Source organism: Leuciscus leuciscus (genome assembly GCF_965113295.1).
Source record: "Leuciscus leuciscus genome assembly, chromosome: 8".
NCBI classification, from domain to species: Eukaryota; Metazoa; Chordata; class Actinopteri; order Cypriniformes; family Leuciscidae; genus Leuciscus; species Leuciscus leuciscus.
Genome location: NC_138732.1, coordinates 22,455,834 through 22,479,401, shown reverse-complemented (window position 1 = coordinate 22,479,401; position 23,568 = coordinate 22,455,834). Strand labels below are relative to the sequence as shown.

The 23,568-nt window shown below is 37.9% G+C and overlaps 1 protein-coding gene and 1 long non-coding RNA gene across 2 annotated transcripts in view; one reads left to right on the top strand and one right to left on the bottom strand.

Annotated features, from left to right (window-relative positions):
* LOC309504277 overlaps nucleotides 1–23,568 on the bottom strand; it is a 503,575-nt gene that overhangs the window by 270,439 nt on the left and 209,568 nt on the right. The gene's annotated exons all lie outside the window — the stretch shown is intronic.
* The window catches only part of mid2 (midline 2), a 154,699-nt gene continuing 137,120 nt past the window's right edge, over nucleotides 5,990–23,568 (top strand). Inside the window, exon 1 of the mRNA XM_082177273.1 lies at nucleotides 5,990–6,280. The gene's annotated coding sequence lies outside the window, so the exon portion shown is untranslated. The remainder of the gene's footprint in view (nucleotides 6,281–23,568) is intronic.

Below are 23,568 nucleotides of genomic sequence, written 5' to 3'. Positions count from 1 at the left end.
GGTCTGGGTTACCCTTGAGCATGTTCATGAGTGCCTGGGCCTGATTGACCTGAAGCAGCACTATGGCATGCAGTGAGGAAGCGGCTTGCCCACAGGCTTTGTAAGCCTTGCCAGTCAGAATGGACGAAAACTTGCAGGCCTTAGAGGGGAGACGAGGATCCCCCTTCCATGAGGTAACGGTCGCTGGACACAGCTGCATTGCAACAGACCGCTCCACTGGAGCTACTCAGGCGGTTTCTGGCAGAGAAAGGTGCCGTCCATTCCTTTCTCCCTGAAAGGGAACTTACAGTCAATGTTTTTACTATAGCATTTTTACAGTATTTTTCTTTACAAGATACAAATATTTTTTACAGTGTATGCAATCTTACTGGCCTACATCATAAGATCCTAATTCTAGACACTGGAAGCAGTGATCACCTCCCAAAACTATTTCCCTGTCGGGACAGATGCAGTCAGAGTAATTTCCAGCCATTCAAAAGGTGACCTTGAAGGCCAGCAGCCAATCAGTGAAATGACTGGTCACTGGTCACCATCTGTCTGCCTTAACTATGCCCAAATCTGCTACCTTCCTGACAGTAAAGTGCTTTTCTCATTCTATCGCTCTGTTTGCAGGACTGCATGCTGTTAGAACAGAGCTCAGTTGGATTTCTAAAATGTGACACTAGACCTGGCCAGATAATCAGTGACCTTTCCTGCAATTTCTATTCTGCCTCCTGGCCAAGACAGACAGCAGCTGCTTAGTTATACTGTCAGTCAGTCAGACTGAATGTTTTCCACATTCTCAAACAAATACGCACACTATCATCAGTATAAGAAGTAAACTGATGCTTAGAAACAATTGTATTTTCAGCATACATGCTTGAAAATGGATTCCACAGGGTTTTCTCAAACAGAAACAAAAGTTTGCATCATACATTTCCATTTTGTTGTAATGAAATTATGCTCCCATCTAGCGCTTTGCACGCTTCATATTTCAAAAGACAGATTTCCCAGTGTGATAAGCAATTCAGCAGCAGGCTCATAACTGCATGAATCTCACAAACTTGGCAACCAATGAATGCACCCAATCTGAATTGCAGAGGCTGACAGTGTCATGTGCCGTGCATGGATGTGGATAATGATAGCTGGAGGGGGCCATTTCCAATATCAGCAGATGCATGGCTGAGAGAAGACCCCAAATCTGGTTCAAAACAACCAGCTTTTGCAGTATGTGAGAAAGGTTATGGATGCCGAGCTCAGCGTTTGTGCTTTGAGCCTCAAACTTGTCTGGGGGTCAAGTTAAAGAGGATGCATTTCCTTGGAAGTAGTAATACAGCAAGAAGCTCTTGAATATTTGTTTCCTACTTTTTTAAGTTCAAAGAGAATGAATCTGCCATCCTCCAACACGGCATATATTGCAATGATTTATGTAAATCGCTAATTTGGACCTAATATGATTAATAACGTTGAACGATCTCCAGGTATGATTTTAAAAGTAAGATAATGCTATATTTCCCCAAAATTATCTGGTTACACTTTATTTTGATGGTCCCTTTTGAACATTCTGTTGACTCTAAGTAACTTTGCAAACTACATGTCAACTGACTCTCATTAGAGTATTAATAGACTGTCTGCTTAATATCTACTCTTTATTGTGATGCTCCCCGAACAGACATTCTCACTATAAGTAACTTTAAAACTACATGTCAACTTATTCTAACCCTACCCACAACAGTCTACTAATAGTCAACTGACACTCTAATAAGACTTAGTAGACAAGTAGGATGTGACAGAATGTGTTGGCGTGACCATCAAAATAAAGTGAAACCAAGAATCTTTCTAAATTGCCTCATCTGGGATGTCAAATATCCAATATTCTGCTCTGTGGACGCTATACAAAATCTGCTTACTTTAGCAATACAAAATGTGCTGCTCTCACTTTTTAATTAGCAAAATTCAAAAAGCAATAATCAACTTCTGGTCTCTGGAGGTTATATTGAAACTGAGCTCTGGGCTCTTTGATGATGAGATGAGAGAACATTTTTCATTGCTCTATGATCAAAAAAATTAAAGCCCAGGTGGAAACCATTTTTTTCCTGACGACTTTTTCCGGAGGCCAGACAGGTTTAAATGTGAGCAAAATAAAAAAAGTAGAAGTTGGACTTGCAAAGGTGAACTCTGGGGAAACGATTAAAATCCCTTTTTGAGTACCCAGAGTCACATTTGCATACATCATGTCATCTAATGTGACCACAGTTTCTAATTGTTTAAGTGGTCTTAAGTTTGCCTATGCTCTAAAAAGTTTTTGGGCCATTAATAAAGAACAAGGTTATCAGTTACAGAACTTAATTAGGCAGCGTGGCCCATCTGTACTGTGTCTCATCAATTATTGCTCAGAACCTGCCTGAGTCCCCCATTATCCAATGAACTATTTATAAACCTTTAATGATTCACGCTATGAGAAGCGTGATTCATCAGATACTATGCGATCTTATCTTACTCCACTCATCTGAAAATATGTCAAAGAGATCATTTCCTTTTCAATATCGAAATATGTAATTTCCAATTCCAAACAGAAGGGATTAGAGGGAGCATTGCATAAAAGAGAAACTTGCATGGCACAATTATAAATAAAGAGCATTTGCTGAAATAATCTTTTTCCAGTCCTACAGTTCAGAGGCCCTTAAGTAGCTTACAATCTAGGATTGTGATATAGTCGAAAACCCTGAAAAAAAAAAAAAAAAGCCTCGACTATGAGTTTTGTGGGATTTAAAATCCAAGCCTTTGTTCAGCTAGGATCAGTCTGTTGTATTTTTGCTTAGGACCATGGAGGTAGAAAGATTTATAGGATTGCTTGAGTAAACCAGCAAGGCGTATGGCCTAGAGGTCCAACTCACCAGAGTATTACATCAACCCCAGACTTATCTGAGATTACTTTTATCTGCTTTTAGGGGATAAAAAAAAATAAATTTAATTAAATATTTGATATGGAGTTCACTTATACTAAATTCACTCTGCTGGCCAATTCGTGATGACGAGGAGGAACAAAGAAATGGCAATTTTATCATGCAGTTGCTGTCAGAGGTTTACAATCAATCTAAAATGGTGTTTACCGTGTGACACAGATAAATGTGTTTTCATGTACTTAAGCATCAACACAAGGGCGCATAGTCAGATAAATGGATCATTAGTTTTTTTACACAGCTCCCTCAGACTCTTGTGTGTCTCCTTAAAAAGTTTCTGTCCTTGCCGGAAAGGGAAACAATTGTGATGCTTGATATTTGTCAGGCTTTTACTGTCAACAGCTCAATGATAATGAGCTCCCAGGGAAAACGCCACTCCATTGGCTCATCTGGAATAAAGGCTTTTATCGTAAAGAGTCCAACTGGCAATTATACTAACCGTGGCTATTTCCATAGTAGGGGCCATAACACTACATTATAATGCTAGGTAGTAAGCAGTGCACCCACAGTAGTCATTTGCAGATGCAGTTGCCATGAAACAGTGCGATTTTATCGTGTTTCGAGGGTTTGTGGCTCATGGGATACCTGTTTAAAATTCAACATAAGCAATCAGAACAGGATGCTACATCCAATATCCAGGCTTTGCCTTGAGTGTCCTTCAGTACAACACAACCGCAAAGCTCTTGTTTATGCATACTACAACTACTCCTGACATTCTTTGCAGGATGTGGATGTGGAATACCAGGATGTGGAAGCGCAAATAAAGGTTTAAGATTTAATAATGTGTTTTAAAGGAGTTTAGCACGAGAGCTTGGGCACAAATCGAAATGAAACGGGGAAAAGGGCCCCTCACTTAGTTCTGTAAATGGGCTCTCATTTAAACCGAGTATAAATATTTTAGCAAAGAACTATTGGATCATATTAGACTGTTCAAACTAACCAAATGTTGAAATGTGTCCTCGAGCTCAGGGAGAAAATGGCTTCTGAAGAATTCATTACTAAAACGGCATGAGAACTTGGAGGCGAGTCATGACAGCACTACAAAGATCCATCCGCTTCCCACAGCTGCTCTCCATGAGGGTCCCGAGCAACTGAATGAATTGAGATTTCTTCTCAAAAGCAGGCTCCCTTAAGGGATCTCATTTTGTTTGTTGTCCAAACCCTTCTCTGGCACAATGTCATTTTTGTTTTCACGTCAGCTGTTTGCAGCAGGGCACTTAAAACGTGTGCAGTAAGAGGGGAATTATAAGAACATTTAAATAAAAATGCTGATGTAAGACACAGCAAGTGTGAATGAATGTTCAGAGATATGGAAAAGGAATAATGTTGTGCAGAAAGAAGTAAAACATCAAAGCATCCCTGTCGTGAAGGGGTTTACAGAGAATTAACCCCTATTAGTCAGGGATAGTCATACTGTGGTAATTGCAATTCCATGTTCTGCTCTCACTCTGTCATCATTAAAATGTACCAAGAGAAAATCTCAGGCTCCACAAATATTGCATCTTTGAATGGAAGTTTTGTCACTATACTGTGTATATTTCACTTGTATATTTTCACTTCACTATTTGTTTGACCTCAGACAATAGCAGTTCACATTACAGCCTAACATGTGCAATATTTCTCTTCTTGTTATGTAATGATGAATACTCACTGAACTCTGGCAGAAACCTGTGTTCCAAGGAAAGATTTTCCACTTGGAAATCCACGTGTGGAGGAGGCCCAGTGTGCTCAAGCGCCAGAATGTTACTTGAGTTTTTCAGCCCTCGCAACTCACAGTCTGTATAGAGAAGGTTAGGAGACAAGACCAAAGCTAGATATTCCATATACAAAAACAATATATATATCATTTTCTGCAGCTTCTTGGACTAATTTAGAGTTCCCTGCCACAAAGTGGTTTTACGTCACAATTTTGACAGTGGTCTTAAACTGTAAAAAAATATATATATTATTGGTTTAGTTTAAAAAGTAAGTTACCTGGTTGCCTTAAAAGTTGTAGGTAATTGAAATAAAAAATGTGAGTTAGTACAATGAAGGAAATTGGTTTAATCAACAGAAAATCTAAATATCATGTTATCTGAACCACATTAATTATCTAAGTTGAATTGACAAAAGAAAAAAAAGTTGTAATAAATCATGAAAATATATTTGTTTTAAGTGTAAGGGATAAAACTGTACACAGTCAGCTGCTCATCATTGCTAAATGAACCCGACAAGGTCCTTGGGACAGTCTTGAATCAATTAAATATTGATTTCAGATTAAATTATTTTATGTGAGACTTGACTAGACTCATATCTGTCCACTTAATCTTACAATTTACAAGAATATCCCGCTTATGAATATGGACAAACCATTACAACTAATAACTAGGCTAATGTTATTACTGACACTATTAAAAAGTATGGTTACCAGGGTGAATTTATATAAGGGTGTAAAGTCAAGGAATTTAAATAATACACTGACTTTCCAAAGGGTTAAAGGGATTTCTATTGCGAATTTTTGGGATGCATTCTGTTCATTTTACACAATCCAGAAGTTTATTAATATATTTGTGATATTTAAATCAATAATGAAGCGATAGCGACTATTGTTTCCACCCTGAAATTAACAAAAGAATGAACAGCCAACCCTTATCATCTTTTTGTATTATTCTTATTCTTATTTAGCAGGTTAAAATGCGTGCTTTGACTAACTTGTAATCAAACTTTTCGGTAACATAACTTGAAAGGGATACCCGTCCAAACCCCCATAATTATCAGGCTGAATGTAGCCTATGCATCTCAGTTTACATAGATCGATATCTGTATGCAGTCAGCTCAAACTGATTTCAATGTCAATGCTTGTCAAATGTTGTTCAATACATTATGTGCATGCCATCAAGAAGGACGCAACTGAAACGACGGAGCCGAACTCAAGGACGTGTCCTGCCGAAGCGATGCCGGTGTAACCGATCCTAGCTTGCGACCGTTGAGGGAGGGATGAGAGCTATTCCCGTGGGATGATCACGTGTCCGTGGGGAGTAGTTGTGTGTGGAGCCCGTGGAATAGGAGGTGTAGCGTCAAGCGCGTCGTTTAGACTTGATTGTTACTGTAAGGAAGCTGTCAACACACGGCTGACTGTATTTGCGTTTTTGCGTAATTGCGATTGTGTTTATTGCTTTGTTCAAGGCAAAGGAAAATGCACTTGAGGATTGGGAATCTGGCGACTGATTTCCATAAACTTCTGCGCGCATCTCAATCGCAACAAACACACTCAGCATTATCTGTGTAATACCAACGCTGCTGTTTACTCTTGCAACAAGAAACCCAAACGTAGGAAAAGACTGTTACTACAAATCAAGGTAAGCACATGGTTTTCTACCGTTTTATAAGTTTTATGACAATTAAAACGTAACAGACCGTTTATTGTCCATTAAACAACAACACTTATTTTTACTGTTTACTCTGAATTCAACACTATATCGACATGCCTATAGAACAAATATTTTTTTTCCGTTTAATGCTATACATTATTTGTATTTGCTCTAGAATTCTGTGTTTTTCTATAGCTACACTATACTAAATGAAAAACAGCAGGTTGCCTACATGTGACTTCTGCGGTGATGAAAGCTTCTGGATAACCTGCAAGAACAAGGATCCCATTTCTGCCTCTGTCTCGTCTCCTCTTGAGTTTTTGTTTTTCCATTTTTCAGTATCCTCGTGTAATGTTTGTATTACGAAACACAAGATAGAAAGCACAGAAATGCCATTCACCAAGGCGAGGTGCTTGCGTTTATTATGGCTATAAACTGTTTGTAAAAGGACAGTTCACCCAAAAATGAAAATTCTGTCTTCATACTCACGCTCACCCTCAAGTTGTTCCAAACCTGTATGAATTTCTTTATTTTGCTGAACTCAAAAGAAGATATTTTGAAGAATGTTTGTAACCAAACAGTTGTGGGCACCATTGACTTCCATAGTATTTTTTCTCTCTCTCTCTCTCTCCCATATACTATGGAAGTCAATGGTGCCCCACATCTGTTTGATTATTTTCTTCAAAATATCTTCTTTTGTGTTCAGCAGAAGAAAGAAATTCATAGAAGTTCGGAACAACTTGAGGGTGAGTAAATAATGACAGAATTTTTGGGGAGAATTATTCCTTTAAATGAATAGTTCACCCAGAGAAATCCTGTCATCATTTTTTAACCCTCATAGAATAAATGGAATATTCGATTGATAGTGACAGGTTGCTGAAATTATAATGCTTCAAATAGCAAACTAGAGATTAATTATAAAAAGTGGTCCATATTATTTCCAAGTCTTCCAACAGGAGTAAATTTAAGTTGTTATTCGCCTGATTGTACACTTGTTATTGAGGTGGAGATTGAATGAGTGCACTCGAAAATGTCCACTTTGGTTTCGGACTCCACTACAAATGGCTGTCCTGTCCAAAGGTGCACTTTATAAGGGTGTAGGGGGTGATTTTGAATACACCCACTGAACTGGTATCATGAAAAATTCGGTCTGCCTGTTAAGTTGTTTTCAACCAAAGGACCGCATGGGGGTTAGCTGTTTGTAATGCCTGGTCAAACAAAAACATATAGGCCTGGTTTCACAGAAAGGGCTTAGATTAAGCTAGGATTAGGCCTTAGTTAATTTAGTACATTTAAGTAGCTTATAAACGTGCTTCAAAAAAAAACAAAAAAAAAAACATTACTGGTCTGCATCTTGAGACAAAACAATAGCAAAGACATATTTTAAGATTTCTCAGTGCCTGTTTATTTCAGTTAAAACAGCTCAGACATGCATTTTAGTCAGGGTCTAGGTTTAAGCCTGGTCTGTGAAACCGGTGGATAATACACTTAAAAATGTATAACTGCACATTTGCCTATAATCTAAGGTATCATGCCAATCAACTAGCGTTATGCTAAGCTAGTACATAGAGTGGTTAGCTTGCAAAAGAGTGGCAGATTTTTTAATTGTTCTTGTTTTTCACAGTAAATGTACAGTAAATGATGACAAGATTTTTCATTTTTGGCTCTACTATTCTTTTATATCTTGGACAAGTTCAGTGTGGTGTGTGTTTGTCAGTATCTTAAACTAAATTGACATGCTTTGTTCCCGTGGCAGAAATATCAGAACTGTGTGGAGGTGTACCTGCCCTTAGCAATGAGGAAGCATATTTCACGCCCCCATGTTGAAAATGTGTCTTTTTCATTCAGAGCAGTTCATGTGGTGTATTTGTTTGTAGCCAGTTGGTTTCATCTCATACCACATCTGAATATAATATAGGTTACAATGCGTTGTTGTGCACTGCAGGGTTATTTTGGTGCTATTTCTTCATAAAAGTACTGTCATCCCCATAGTAACACTGAGCTTATTGTATATCCACAGGGGACTGACACTTGTGTCACCGGCTGTGCTGTCAGCACTGATATGACATTCATGTGGTTAGATGCATTTCAGGCATAATGGTTTACAGTGCAGCTTTTCAGATGCACCACTTGGAACCAGTCCTTAAAGCTATTTAGGAAGAATATAATTAGTTTTGTGATGATGATAATAAGAGTTGCTCATATGATATGTTTGTTATTGAGGAAGTGACACTTTTAGAATAGAAGGTATCATGTTGGCAGTCTAAGATGCAGTTAAAAGGTGGCCAGAACTGCATTTGAAAAGGGCTTCAGTGTTATTTCAGCTTTTCTTCAGTTTATGCTGAGTAGTCTCAACTTCCTGCCAGTATTGTAGGGCATTCTTAAACTGGCAACAAACATCCAATTTAGACCACCCTAACGTTACGTGACACATGAGAAAATCCGTTACCATATAAAGGCTTCACTAGCCAAAAGCCTACTTTTATATTGTCTTGTATATTTATGGAAAAATCAACTCTCATGCCATCCTCTAAGACCTTTATTTCCTTCTCTACCACTGGTGTTTTTGCAGCTCCAAAAGGAAGAAAAGTTTCTCAATATTAAAAAGCACAGAAGGTAATTTTCCATGGCTGACCTGCTGTGCCAAATGTATTTCTTGAGGCTATGTACTATTCTTATCTCAGGCAAGGCAGCCCGAGAAAGGTTTGTGAAGAGCTGGAGGATATATCTACAGAAAATATTGAGATATGTCTCAGATATGATTCCATGATGCCAGGATTCTAGTGGAGATTAGGAAGGGGGTCCATTAATGTTGTTAGCTTCTCGTCAGGGGTCTAATATTCAATTAGGGTGTCCTGTGTTCATGCCAGCACTTATATAAATGAGGCCTGAAGGTTGATTAAAAATGTGTTATAATAAGCATTTCTAGTTTACTGTATCAATGAGGCGAGGTCGCTTGGTGATTTGACAAGATGGCATGTTGTGATGATGATTGCAGTTACTTGCACATTTACCATCTATGTGAATGACTCATATCTTTTGCTCTAGCCTCATCTTCCTCTCGATAAACTTTTTAGCACATCCAGCATGCGATCTCACACTGATTTACGGTTCGCATTGTGGTTTTCGGTTATACTTAGTGTGCTGATTTAAACTCTCCTTCTGTTTTCACTCTGTATATTGAGCTCTCACTGAATGATGACTCAATGGAGCTGGCTGCATGGCAGGCCGTCTCATAATGCACACAGCTTTTTCTAGGAGAGCCTTCAAATAATGCAGCACTGTTGAAATAGGTATGACTAATTTTGTTTTGAGCCAGAGTCAAGATGAGGTGAAGTTGTGCTTTCATCTCAAATGCCCAGTGCTGGCCAAGATCCATATGTTTGGGAATTAAGCCCCTCATGGCATATAAACTCATTCTGATGTGACTTTCATTCCACTTTTTGGTGGATTCAAATCATAATATATTTTATAAAGTGCTATTTAATACACATACAGATACTGACAACTGATAATTATTTATTATTGAAAGCTTATAATTAGTATATTGGCCGATAAATCTAATAATATTTATATAATTTTTTAGAACCTGATTACAAAAATGAAAGTCTCACCATTAAAAGCCATGTCCCAAACACAGAATTATAATGACGTTCTCATTATAATTTTATGTATATGGCAGACTTGCATGTTGCTCTTAACTTCCTTTTTGAAGTGATTCCAATCATATTTCAAGCAATTCAGAAACATCATGGTGAACAGTGCACATCTGAAGTGTCTCAGACACTGAAGGAAATAATCCATTATTTATCGGCTTTAATATATTGCACAAAATTCATTAAAACATTAAAAATGAATACCGATTGGCCGATATATCATGCAATCTTAGTTTAATTCAGAACCAAATAGGGTTTAATAGCCTGATACTACTGAAGAACCTTTTTAAATTCAAGAAAAGAAAAGAAAAAACGTTTTATTTTCTAGTTCTTTAAAAAGAGCTTTGAGGAACCTTAAAAGCAACAAAATGATCTGAAGCATCTGTATCAAAAGAATTTGAATCTCCAAATATTATAGCCAACTTGTGAACATGGTTGTTGATAAGTTGCTGAACTCTGAAGGTGTTGCAAAGAACATTTTAATAACCTTATCATTATTTTATATAATGGATTCATGTACTTTACATATGGACTGCTTTGATGTCAAACGTAAAAAAAAAAATCTCAATTTTTGTTAATAGTAAATGTGTACAATATTAGTGTAATAGTATTTAACATAAAAATACAAAATATTTATATGAAAACTTTCATCCTTTCGGATAATGAAAAGTAGCCTAATTTGTATGCTATTTATTAATACTGCTACCTCATAAAAGTGGCATCCTGTCTGTGACTTCATTCAATTTCCATTTTTCTTTCGAGACACAGACAGGACATCATCATAAATTGTTCAGTCCTCTGTATGGTGGCAGTTTATCTCACTTTAAAGGATGTGGCGCAGTGTAAACTGTTATTCAAGACACAGAAGACATTGCAAATTGCCATTTTTCTCCTGCTGAAATAATTAACACTGCTATAAGCTCATTAGCCTCAATGCACATTAGTGTCACTGAGATGGATGTCGAGACATTCGCCAAACCAGAAAGATTTGCATGTCTCTCAGCATCAAAACATAATGTCAGTCTGCCTCAGCAAACATAAAAGCATTTTATGAATCCCTAATGGTTGCTGTGGGAAAAAAATTACAGTACGAGGTCAAGACGGGTCATGAGACAACCCCAACAAATTCCTTCAGGGACTGGTCATCTTTTTCTATAGTAATCTTTGTGAATCAGCCACTAGATCCATTGCTAACGTTTGCTTCATTGTTCACTCAAACAACCGCATAGCCAGTGGCATTCAAAAGGTTTTAATTTGTTTGTCTTTCAGTCAATGGCGAACACACCTCTCCCTTCACATAAAACAAACATACAGTGTTTGACTTCACTTCTTACTTGAATATCATAGAAAGTTTGAACCAGACATATTCCATTTTAATAATTGCTGGGATCAAGTCATTTACATGCAATGCTGGATAGGATACACTAGACTCACACATCATTTTTTAACTATTAGGAGAAAAGTGGCACAGATGTTGAAACTTGTAATCATCTCAATGGGAAAGTTTAAATTCAATTCTATTGTTTTAGTTGTTTTGTTTGTTGGGAGCAATAGAATGCCAGTCAGCGGGGTGGGGTTGTCTAGACCCTGTGTTTGTGTAATGACCAAAATAGTGGACCAAAAGAACAGGTCCCGGACAGCAGATGACCCTTAATTATCCATTGGCCAGCCAACGCCATGCAATGTAGAGCTCTTATGTGTGTGGATCAGATGCCATTGGGGCCAGACTTTTATTATTGTACTTTGTCTCAGTCACTAGTTTCCTTACAGACAGCCTCCTTACAGTGTCTCAGCCTTTATCTGGATAGGGTGAATTCAAGAAAATTGGGCCATTTTTCACATGGGACTGTAAGAAGGTTTCTTTTGGTTGCCCAGTGCGGCCAAATTTCACTTGCCCTGCCAACATGTTTTATTTTAGCAACATATTTGATATGTCAGATAAGTAAATGTATATTTTTAATTTAATGATTGCTATGTTAAGTAGGCTATGTTATTTCTGGAAACTATACAATTATAAATTGTATTATTTTCTTGTGTGAATACACTATCATACAAAGTTTTGGGGTGGGTAAGATTTTGTTAATGTTGTTGAAGGTCTTTTTATGCTCACAAAGAATTTATTTGATCAAACAGTAAAAACAGTAATATTGTTTGATAATACTATAATTTTTTTTTTATTATTATTATTATTCCTGCGATGGCAAATTTTATTTTCAGCATCATTATTCCAGTCTTCAGTGTCACATGATCCTTCAGAAATCATTCTAATATGCTGATTTGCTGCTAAAAAAAAAAATATATATATATATATGTATATATATATATTAATATTATCAATGTTGAAAACAGTTTTTTATTTTTTATTTTTGTCGAAACAGTGATACATTTTTTTCAGGATTTTGTATGAAGTTAAAAAAGAACAGCTTTAATTGAAATTGAAATCTTTTGTAACGTTATAAATGTCTTTACTGTCACTTTTGATCAATACATCCTTGCTTAGTAAAATTAAAATTAAAAGTATTATTTTCTTATATTTCAAGATATATATTTCATGTAATTTCATGAAAGCTATGAATTCAAATGCACACTATACATGCAGTGCAAAATATTAATTATTTTTTGATTTTCCAACACAAGTCAGTTTTACAATTTCTACAACCTATGTTAGCTAGCTATAGCAAAGTCCCTTTCAAGTAAAGTCTGTTCACTCGGCTGCCATATTTGCAACGCCTCTGGCCAAGTCCTATCGATTTGAAAGGGGGAATCCTGAAATCTACAAAAACTGCTTCCTGAACTCACAATTAAATAACATTTCAAATCAGCAACAAAATCGGACATGAACTGTCCCATAAATGTTGTTTCTTATGCTCAAATAGTGTTAAAAACGTGTATTTTTCAAGCTAGACCAGCCAATGTGCATGTGCAGTCTAAGCAAGAGTCTCAGGTTTCTATGGGAACTGGAGCTTCTAACGGCAGCTGCAGTGATGCAATGACTTTACTAATCAACGATTGGCTCTTTTACTTATAAGGCGGGACGCATTCTGCCATATTGCAGTTTTTCACAAAGTAATAGGAGTGAACCGTCTTTCTATAGTGATAGTCTTTGGGTATAGTAAGTTGCCTGAAATGTGCAGTAAGCAATTTCTGAGAAACGCTGTTGAAAGTGGATCAGACCGAGCACCGCAACACACTTGTAGCCAATCAGCAGAAGGGGGCGTATTCACTCATGATGGGGGAGGAGAGAGTGAGCAAGAGGGAGATTTGAAGAAAGACTGTAGAAAGAGAGATGGCTGAGAGACATTACAAAAGAAAAAAAAGTTCAGAAGAATATCACTGGAAAAAGAAGGATTCAGGCAAGAGCTTTAGGACCCGTATTAATTTCAGAAAATATTTCCAGTGCCTGAAAAAGGATGCCTTGGTTGTGTTGTTTCTGCTCCATATGCGAGTAACATTGGTTTTGTTGTTTCACAGAACCAAGATATGCTGTTGTTGTAATGTTTGCTATAGTAGCAGGACAGTTTTGAGTGTCATTGACTACGTTTACATGCTGTCAAATATCGGGTTATGGTCGGGTTAAGGTCACTATTTGGGTTTCTGAAACATTCGGAATAACCCGTTTACATGCGTGAGTAGAGAGAGTTACTCCTGTATACATGGAATTTGTAATCAATTGGCAATATCCCGATGTAAACGGCGACACACGGTTAGCGTCTGGACGTACGGACAACGTTAAGACGCAATGTGCGTCATTTCCGATTCTTCTTCCTGTATCCAAAGGCAACAACAACAGCAGCAGCACGCGGGCAATGAATAGTTCGGGGCAGATAGCGATCACCTTTGTTTGCGCTTTCCTCCTCGCTCCAAAAGTGTGGTGCTGTGCTGCGTCTCGCCATGTTTACCTATACTTCTTGTTTACTTCCGGTATACTGCACGCGGGTTTTTGTATGCGCCGTCTCTACTCAAAAGACCAAGATTCCTTGCGAATAGAACATGCGCAGAACACAAATCAATGTTCCTTTTGATGGGGATATACCGATACGCGTTTACATGACCAAATATTCGGGTTAGAAAAGGGGTACCCCAGGGATAATATCCGGGTTTTTAAAAACCAGGATATGAGCATATCCGGGTTTTTGCCGGTGTTTACATGGCCGTGCGCGACCGGGTTATTGCTAATATCCCGGTTTTGAACGGGTTATTGGCTGCATGTAAACGTAGTCACTGTTTGTCTGGCGCTGGTGTGCTGCTGGCGACTATCAACCAACTCTTGCTTTTATACTCGTGTACTGTATGTACATTTTTTGTTCTTCCTTGACGCTCGTTCATCATTTCACTTTATTTTTCCCAAAGCATTATTTGAAATTGCTTCACTGCAGACATGGACATGGATGCAGACATCCACTCTTGTATTGCATGTTTGTGCATTTTGGGGGTGGAGCAACGAAGGGAGGGATGTTTGGCTTGATTTCAAATGTCAACAATGTTTCACAGAAATCACTTACTGCACCTTTAAACAAATATATTTAAACCCTGCATTGATCTTAATATCTTAATGTCATTGATCGTAATGTCAAATTTACCTGAATTCACCCTGTTCCTTGCTTTTATCTATGGGTGTTCCTATTAAAGTGAATTTTGTGCTGAAGCCAACTTTAAGCTATTCCAGTTTCTGTCATTTGTCATATTTCACTTAGCATTTCACTTTCATTTACAGGTTTCTAAAGTATTGAGATCTAACAAGCGAGGGTTTTTTGCCCTTTTCTACTCATGCATATTTTATGATTCCGTTCTACTAAGTACTCCAGCGATTTGCATTTTGCTGTTCTTGGTTCTGCCTGCTGCTTGCCCAAATATTAATTACATGGATAGAGGGTTGTGCAGTTTGTCATAAATAGACTTCATGAGATGTCAGGTCACCACTTTCATTTCGGATATTTGCTTTCGGAAGAAAACCTCCATAAGATAATTGCTGCGCCCAGATTGGAGCAGTGCTACAAACTCAGAAGAGTGAAAAGTGCTTGTTCAGAAAAAAAGAAAGACTAATTACTTTGATGCATCATCACAAATCTCCCGCTGTTCAGAGTAAGTCATTAGTTCCCTCACTTCCTTGTCGCCTAAATTCACTTATATTTTTTCTTTACTGGTTTCTAATAAAGTCATCTCATTAAATGATTTGCTTAAAGTCACACATGTGCACAGCAACATGAACTAGAGACAGTCAGTTAGTCAGTTATTTGTCACTCATAAAGTATCACATTTTCCTGGGTGTTTGCGTACGAGCCCTGCAGTTTTGTCTTGTCTGGTTTAATTGTCGTCCTGGTTGGGCTGAAGGCCATAGCATGTGGATCACTGCACTCTTACGCTCGCCATGAGTAGGCGTGCATCGCTCTGCCTTAAGGAGCGAATAAAGACTCACATTGTTGCCACCCAGTCAGCCTTCTGGATTCCAGAGCTTTGGAAGGGAAATGTATCCACAACACTAACAAAAGCAAACTGGCATACCTCTGAAGGAGTCAGCCAGGCATGCTGGGAAAGTTTGTTCCCATCTTACCCATCTTAAACGAAACATGATAATCTTGGATCCATCCACAACATTCCGTTCTTGTATGGGAAATGGTATTTCCAAACATGTGCACTGAGACTTTGCTATAAAGACATTTGTGTATTTATGATTGAAGAATCAATGAAGAATTTGCATAAAGCAAATAAATTATACATATCTTTCAGTAAATATGTGTAAAACAATGGAACAATGGGACATACATTTTGTTAAAAGTGCTGTTAATATTTTTTTCAGTAGCAAGTGGTTTACAAAATGCTTTGTGAATCATTAGAACTGAATCATTAAAGATAACTGCATGGTTAAAAAGAGTGATTCGCAAATCGGACATCACTTATAAGTCAACACTTTTATCTTTTACTATTGCAAGAGATGAAGTCAAAGACGATCACGTCAAAATTAATCTCATAATTTACTCGGCCTGATGGAGTTCAAAACCCGTACGACTCGTTCTTTCGTGGAACACAAAGGGAGATGTTAGGCAGAAAATCTTCTCTTCATCTGTTTTTTTTTTCTTCCATATGATGAAAGTGTATGATGACTGAGGCTGTCATTCTGCCTAACATCCCCTTTGTGTTCAAATGGCTTTGAAATAGCATGAAACGATGACAGAACTTTCATTTTTGGATGAAATATCCCTTTCAGAACGATTCAGAAATCCGGTATGTGGTGATAATAAATGTAATAATACATTTATTCAAATATAGGACTATGTGAACACAATGGTTTGTTGTTTCAGTTCAGTTTGTCTTCCCACAGATTCACTGCCGGTGAATCTTTGAAAAGCCCACAACCTGCAATTAACAGGGAGAGGCTAAGCACACAGAGACTCTCTCTTCTAATTGTCAAGCATATTGTTCTTAAATGAGCAGCCTGAGATCTGCTCTTCATCAGTAAGACTTTGAACATCAAGAACACAGACAAGAAAATCAATGATGGCATCTTGTCACTTCCTCCTGCTATAATGAATTCAGAAAGCAGTAATGACAGCTTTAGTTTCTCTCTCCGGGTCATCAGCCGCAGCTGGTGGGCACAGCCTCTGCCATCTGACATACAACATTGCTTTCGTTTCTCATCCATTATAACCTTGCATTTTCAGTGGATTTTAGAGCTAGTAGTGTATCATCTGGCTTCTCATTGCCCTTTTGTCGTCTTTAAGTGGTTTTTATCAGGTCTTTGTGAGGCTAAATTGCCTTTTGTGGAATTCGAAATGACATTTTAATGCATTTTCTTTGCACAACACTTTTTTTCTTTCCTTTTCTCTCCTTGTAAAGAGGCTTTTGTGCTTTTAAAGTGCACTTTTTGAACTATAAATAATCTTCTGGTTGTTTTGGAGCGATAAAATAAGACATTCATGATGCCTTGAGAACTGAGTTTAAATATTACGCAGGTTTATATGTGTAATACTTTCACGGTAGAATCGTATGTCTAGCTTTAGCTCTTTTAAAATTACTGACATCAAATATGAAAACACTAAGAGATTTGTAATGTATTTCATGAACGAATGCAAGCAAAGCTACAGTAGCTTTAATGTAATAGAACCTGTGGCTTCTTCTTTTGAACTAAATACATTTTGACATCAATTAACAAATGCGTCATGGATCAATGTTAGTAGTTGAATGCTTATCAGATTATGTAACTTGAACATGTGTTAAGTGTAATACAATATTTTAAGTGTTTGCATGACTTCAGGCACTCTATCCCATCACCTGACAGTGTGTTACATCAGACATGTGGAAGAACACATGGGAGTCTTAAGGAACACACAGAGTGTTTGCCAGAGGGCCGGCGGGGAGTCTCAACAAGGAGCCGAACTGTGTATGATTGGCTGAGGTAAAGGGATAGCCTAGTGACAGAAGGCTGGCCCTCAGTTGAACCACACAGTTCAGTGGCACCCCCCTCCACCTCACCTCCTTCTGATCCTCAGAGCTCAATTTCCACTTCCACCCCGCTGGCCAAACCTCAACCTATGCCAGAGTCAATCTCACGGGACTTGGCTATCGAATTTCTACCGGGATACGTAATAGCACCTGAGGCACTTTCTGTGAGAGCACTGTTGCCGAGAAAATGGACCGATAATGACCCGAGTGCCAGTTTGTCTTCCAAAGTATGTTTTTTATTTGGTGGTAAATGGTCTTCCACTGCAATTTTATGATCATTGAATAGAGTACATCTCGGGAAAGACGGCATTCAGCATTTATGAGTGAGTAAAGGATATCTGTGTGGTTGCAGGCAATATTTACTTTGTAATTTGTAAAATAAAAGCTTTAGGATAGTGTAATATTGTTTGTACAGACTAATTCAGGTGATGCATTTAGTCTGAATGTTGAAAATCATCCCCATTTAGCAAATGCAATTAGAGAGAGAGAGAGAGGGAGGGAGGAACACACGTTTTCTCAGACAAGCAAGAAATAATTTGTAATGAATTTTAGGATGGTGAAATGGCTGCCTTCATGATCTGTCTCAGAAGGCGCTTTCTCGCCGTTTGAATTCTTAAAGAGTTCTTCGTCAGAGTTTAGTTTCAATGTGTATGTCCTTATACTGTGTATAACACAATATATAACTATACACTTAAACTGACTCATAACTGCAACAGGCTGTTTGTGCAAGCATGTGTTGTGATATTTAGCAACGCCATTGGAACAATAGGAACACAAAGATTGGGCCACTGACCCTCCTCCAAATCCTGCCTGTTTGGATACATTTAAACTTAATTTTACAGAATTAACAGGGTGAAAAAAATACAGTAAAATGTTGTTGTGTCTCTTGTTATATTAAGTATTGTTATGGATTAAACGGTGTCAGCCATTATTCCCAGATGAACATATATGACATTCCAAGAACGTCTATCTGCGCTCACTATGTCAACATAGTGTAGAGCAACATAGTAAAGCGTTCACAATATTTTAGTGAAAATGATTTTAGAAACAGTTATGTTCCCTTTCTCTCTTTTGTAATCACTTTGAAAGTAGATTTTTCACTGTTCACTTGACTGTGATAGGCGTATGCATCGATTTTCACTTACAGTTGCAGCACTTTTTAATCACGTTACTGTTTAATTGAACAATTTCTTGAAAAAATGCAGATAAAATGGATTTACAAGCACACTGTGCTGTTCATGGAAATCTCCTGTTCATTTGAAATATTCTGGAAAGCTTGTTTGCAACAGTAAACAAGGGGGCGGAGCAAAGGGTTAATTGTCCAATTGAACACTTTCTCCAAAGGTACTGTACCTGTCATAATACTATACTATAAATCATTTTAGAAGAGAAAGTGTTTATTAAATGACAAGTAACTGCTCTAGAGTTGAACAAGTATGCATTTAAAGGGATAGTTCACCCAAAAATTCTGTCATCATTTACTCTCCATCCTGTTGTTCCAAACCTGTATGAATTTCTTTCTTCTGCTGAACACAAAATAACATATTTTAAAGAATGTTGGTAAGCAGACAGTTGACGTAACCATTGACTTCCACAGTATTTTTTTTTTCTACTATGGATGTCAATGGCTACCATCAACTGTCTGCTTAGCCTACCAACATTCTTTAAAATGTCTTCTTTTGTGTTCAGCAGAAGAAAGAAACTTATGCAGGTTTGGAAAAACATGAGATCTGTGAGTAAATGATGACAACATTTTCATTTTTGGGTGAACTATCCCTTAAATGCCCACATGCATTGTGATTCATTCAGATGCACTAGATGGCAGTGTGGATGCACACTCCAGCACCCACACTTGCACAAACCAGTGTAAACAAGCTATGTGTGGCCTGTATTTTGTGTTAAAGAAATCTCTATCCTGCCTATAAACTAAATTAATTCATGGATCAGAGCAAGAAATTAATGAGCTGTATCTCGAAAAATGTTTTTGGTCATGACATAAACCCCTTCATACAGTTAATTATGTTTCTCCAATTTAATTGGCCAAACAGCATCCGAAAGGAGTTGATATATACAGTCCAACAACACAGTATGTATTCTCACAAAACTCAGCTATATCCATATAATGTGTGATTTATTCTCTAACAGAAAGTGTTTGAGTTAAGAACGGTGCCTTGGCAGCTTTTGGCAGCTTTATCATTTGAGTTCTGCTGAGATACTTTTGATCCTTATAAGCAGATTTTGCCTGAGACAAACTGCCTCAGAAACAGGCTTTTTACACATTACAGCTCATCTTTATTGAAGGGGTTAGTGTACACAGGACAGATGCACTTACCCTCTCCTCTTTGCTCGATCCAATTAATAAGATCAAGAGGAAACACTCCTGTGAGGCATATTTATTTCGACCACTGCTTTATGTCTTGGTATTCACACAGACCAACCGTTTTGTTTTGGTTGAGTTTATTTTTAAACAATTTTTGACAGCTTTTATTCAACTGAAATTGGATTGTCAGACATCAAATTGTCTAATTTATTATCAAGTAATTGTCTCCAAGATTTGCATGATAAAACTCAACAATGGAGTTTTCATGCCTTAGCATGACTCTGCCTTGCAGCTCTTTAACTTGTTGTCAGTTTTTTTTACACATCTAATCCAGACAGCTATACACTCTTTAATGACATTTAAGCCATAGGTAATTTATTTTCAATTCAAAATTCAAAATTGCCATTTACTGCCAGGGTCAGCGTCTTGAATACAGAGTATTATGAGCTTTATACAGGTTGAATTTCCAGCACTACTTCTTTTCTTTGATGTTGTCGCGGATGCTTAAATAAATTATAATATTTTGCTATGGTTGAAAGGATCCTGTGTAAAATCTTATATTTGGGTAATGAAATGATAGCTACCATGTAATTATGAAATTACGTATCTTGATTTGTGATTAATAGAGCATATGTGCGTTTGTAATTTTTGCTGTTGTTTGAGTACACATTGTAGAAATGAGGAGGTTATGCACTATAAAAGAGAGGCTGTTTTTGTGGAATGTTCTGGATTACGTAAAAGAATGGCAGTATAGACACTTAAGCCATTAATGAGAAGACTGGATTGCATAGAACATTGGATTTTTTCTGTTATTTGGTTCACTGCAGCCGGTGAGATTCAGACTTTCACAGAATTGCATTTTCCAAAGCAATTGCATGTGAATTGAATTTACTGCTCTCCATTTTCACTGACCTTTCTCTCCTCGTGGAGCCATAAAGGTGGCGTATAAGGGAAAAGAGGTGTTTTTAGTTTTATTTAGTGTGTGGCGGATTGTAGGCCTGGGCAGAATGAGGGTGAGATGGCTACAATCTCACACTGGGAACCTTTCATTCTGTTCAGACTGTCCTTTGCTTGTTCACAAGCTCCAACAAAGATATTCTCTATGACTCAGAGTCATTTAATGGGGTGGGAAACACCCTGTATTTTTGCAGCATGCTCTGACTTCATACTGCACAAAGAAGATATTATTTTGCTCTCTTTTGACGGCCCCCCAAAATGAAGCGGAGCTGGCTGATAGATGTTCGCCCCCGAGCTTTTGTCTTCTGTGTGGTGACAGAACATGAGCCGTATGCCATCGGGAGACTCGCATCTCCGTTTACTGCTGTATTGTGTCTTTGACCTGAGAGACAGACCACAGACACTGAAGCAGACGGGAATCCATCTGAAGCCTCAGAACACTGATATTTGAGCAGGTGGTCTGTGTTTAATCATAAGGAGAACCACAAAACACACATCATCGGCCATAGAGCCGATGCCTTCAAAGAATTACATAATACAAATCTATTTATGGCGTATTGTGTGGGAACATTGATACTGCTTTGACAGGCATTGATAATGTATGGCTCCCAAAATTGTAGTATACCTCTATTGTAGCTTTGGGAAGAGAGAGGGAGGAGTACCTTTTCAAATGGTGGGATTGTTGTCATGCTGTGAACATCCATTCTGAACTCAAAAGAGTGTGATTTGTGAAGGCACTGGGCTGATGCCATCCACATTTTCTTCTCTCTACAACTGCTACTATCTGTAAATACATCTGATTTGCACATACTGTTGTCATTTTTAAAATATTGTTGATTATTTGCTCTATTATATGTGTTTGTTACTTTGGGCTTGTTTGTAGCTATAATGTGGCAGTGATAAATGTAGGTTAGTAAAGATGTAGTGTATAATTTGTGTCACCAAACGGAAATAATAACTGTTTTTGAAACTCCCCGTCTGTCATTGGTCAGACTCTCACCCACAAACTCATGCCATACAGTGCACCAGTGGCTGCCCACTTTTTGCAGCCCAAGAAACAAAACAAAGATAACATAACGTAAACAATTTATTTTTGTTGTGATTCTCTAAATAATAATTTAAAGGGATGGTTCGGAGTAATTTCAACCTAGGGTCCTTTGCACCATGACCTCGAGCCAAACACCCCCCCAGAAGCTTTTTTCCCCTTGGTTAAACATTATTAAAGTTAGAGGTTATTTAGAGATATCAGTCGAATGGCTTAGTGCAGGCGCTAATGGATCCAAGGTTGTATCTCGTAAATGAACTCACTAATAATGCCTGGAATGGTGCCAAACTTCTATAGTAGTACAAATAGGTTATGTACTCATAAAACGAGGCATTGGAAAGTTTGTAAGTACATCAGGAGTTTATTTAAATAACACTTGCCTGATGGCTTATGCTACCGCTAACCCGGGTGTCGAGGTCACTTCCGTGATTTGGGAAAAGCCCGTAAAAGTCCTTGCAGAAACCGATGCATAAGGATGTAGTGTAACGACGCCCAGTTCCAGGAATGCACTAATATTTTGTTGGTAGTACCAGTTTGTAACAATTACTAGTTAACACTAAGTTTTTAGGGCTTTTCCCAAATCACGAAGTGACCTCAACGTCGGGGTTAGCGGTAGCATAAGCCATTAGGCAAGTGTTATTTAAATAAACTCCTGATGTACTTACAAACTTTCCAATGCCTTCTTTTATGAGCACAGAATCTGTTTGTACTACTATAGAAGTTTGGTACCATTCTGGGCATTATTAGTGGGGTAATTTACGCAATACAACCTGGGATCCATTAGCGCCTGCACTAAGCCATTCGGCTGATATCTCTAAATAACCTCTAACTTTAATAATGTTTGAGCAAGGGAAAAAAACTCTGTGTGTTCCTGTGTGTTTGGCTTGAGGTCATGGTACAAAGGACCCTAGGTTGAAATTACTCCGAACCATCCCTTTAATAAAATGCTAATAATGCTAATAATATAACCATATGGGATGGAATTCTATATATGAATTGACCAACGCATTCTCATCCTAGGGCGTCATATACTGACGCTTTTGACATTTCGTCTACATCCAACGCACATGGCACCCTTTAGCGTCAATATGACATGCACAGAGCTTTGTTCGGTTATGGGTAGGTTTAGGTCTGGGGTAGGTTTAGGGTTAGACCGCTAGGAGGCGCCTTCTGGCCCATATCTATCTGCGTCTCATATTGACGCTAAAGGGGGCCATGTGCGTTGGATGTAGACGAAATGTCAAAAGCGTCAGTATGAGACGCCTTGGGATGAGATCGGGGTGAATTGACTGTGTGTGGTAAGTAGTATAGGCTGTGCTAGGTTAGCTAGCTAATCATTTAGCTTGTTTACTGAAAACACAAACAGTATTTTGGATCCTTTTTATGTATTTTACAATATATTTTATCCTTATTATTTAGCTGCATTTCCCTTGCATGTTTAAGGTTAAAGGTTACACTTTCAAATAAAAATGTCCTGATAATTTACTCACCCCCATGTCATCCAAGATGTCCATGTCTGTCTTTCTTCAGTCGAAAAGAAATTAAGGTTTTTGAGGAAAACATTCCTGGATTTTTCTCCATATAATGGACTTCAGTGGCAACCAACGGTTTGAAGGTCCAAATGTCAGTCTCAATGTAGCTTCAAAGGCTCGACACGATCCCAGCCGAGAAATAAGGGTCTTATCTAGCGAAACGATCGTTCGCCATTTTAAAAAAAAGAAAAAATTATATACTTTTTAATCACAAATGCCCGTCTTTTAACATTTCTGAGATGCTGAGGTCACGCGTGACATCGTTAAACACCCAGGATATGCACACGTAAGGACTATTTTAAACAATAAACTGACACAAATGCATA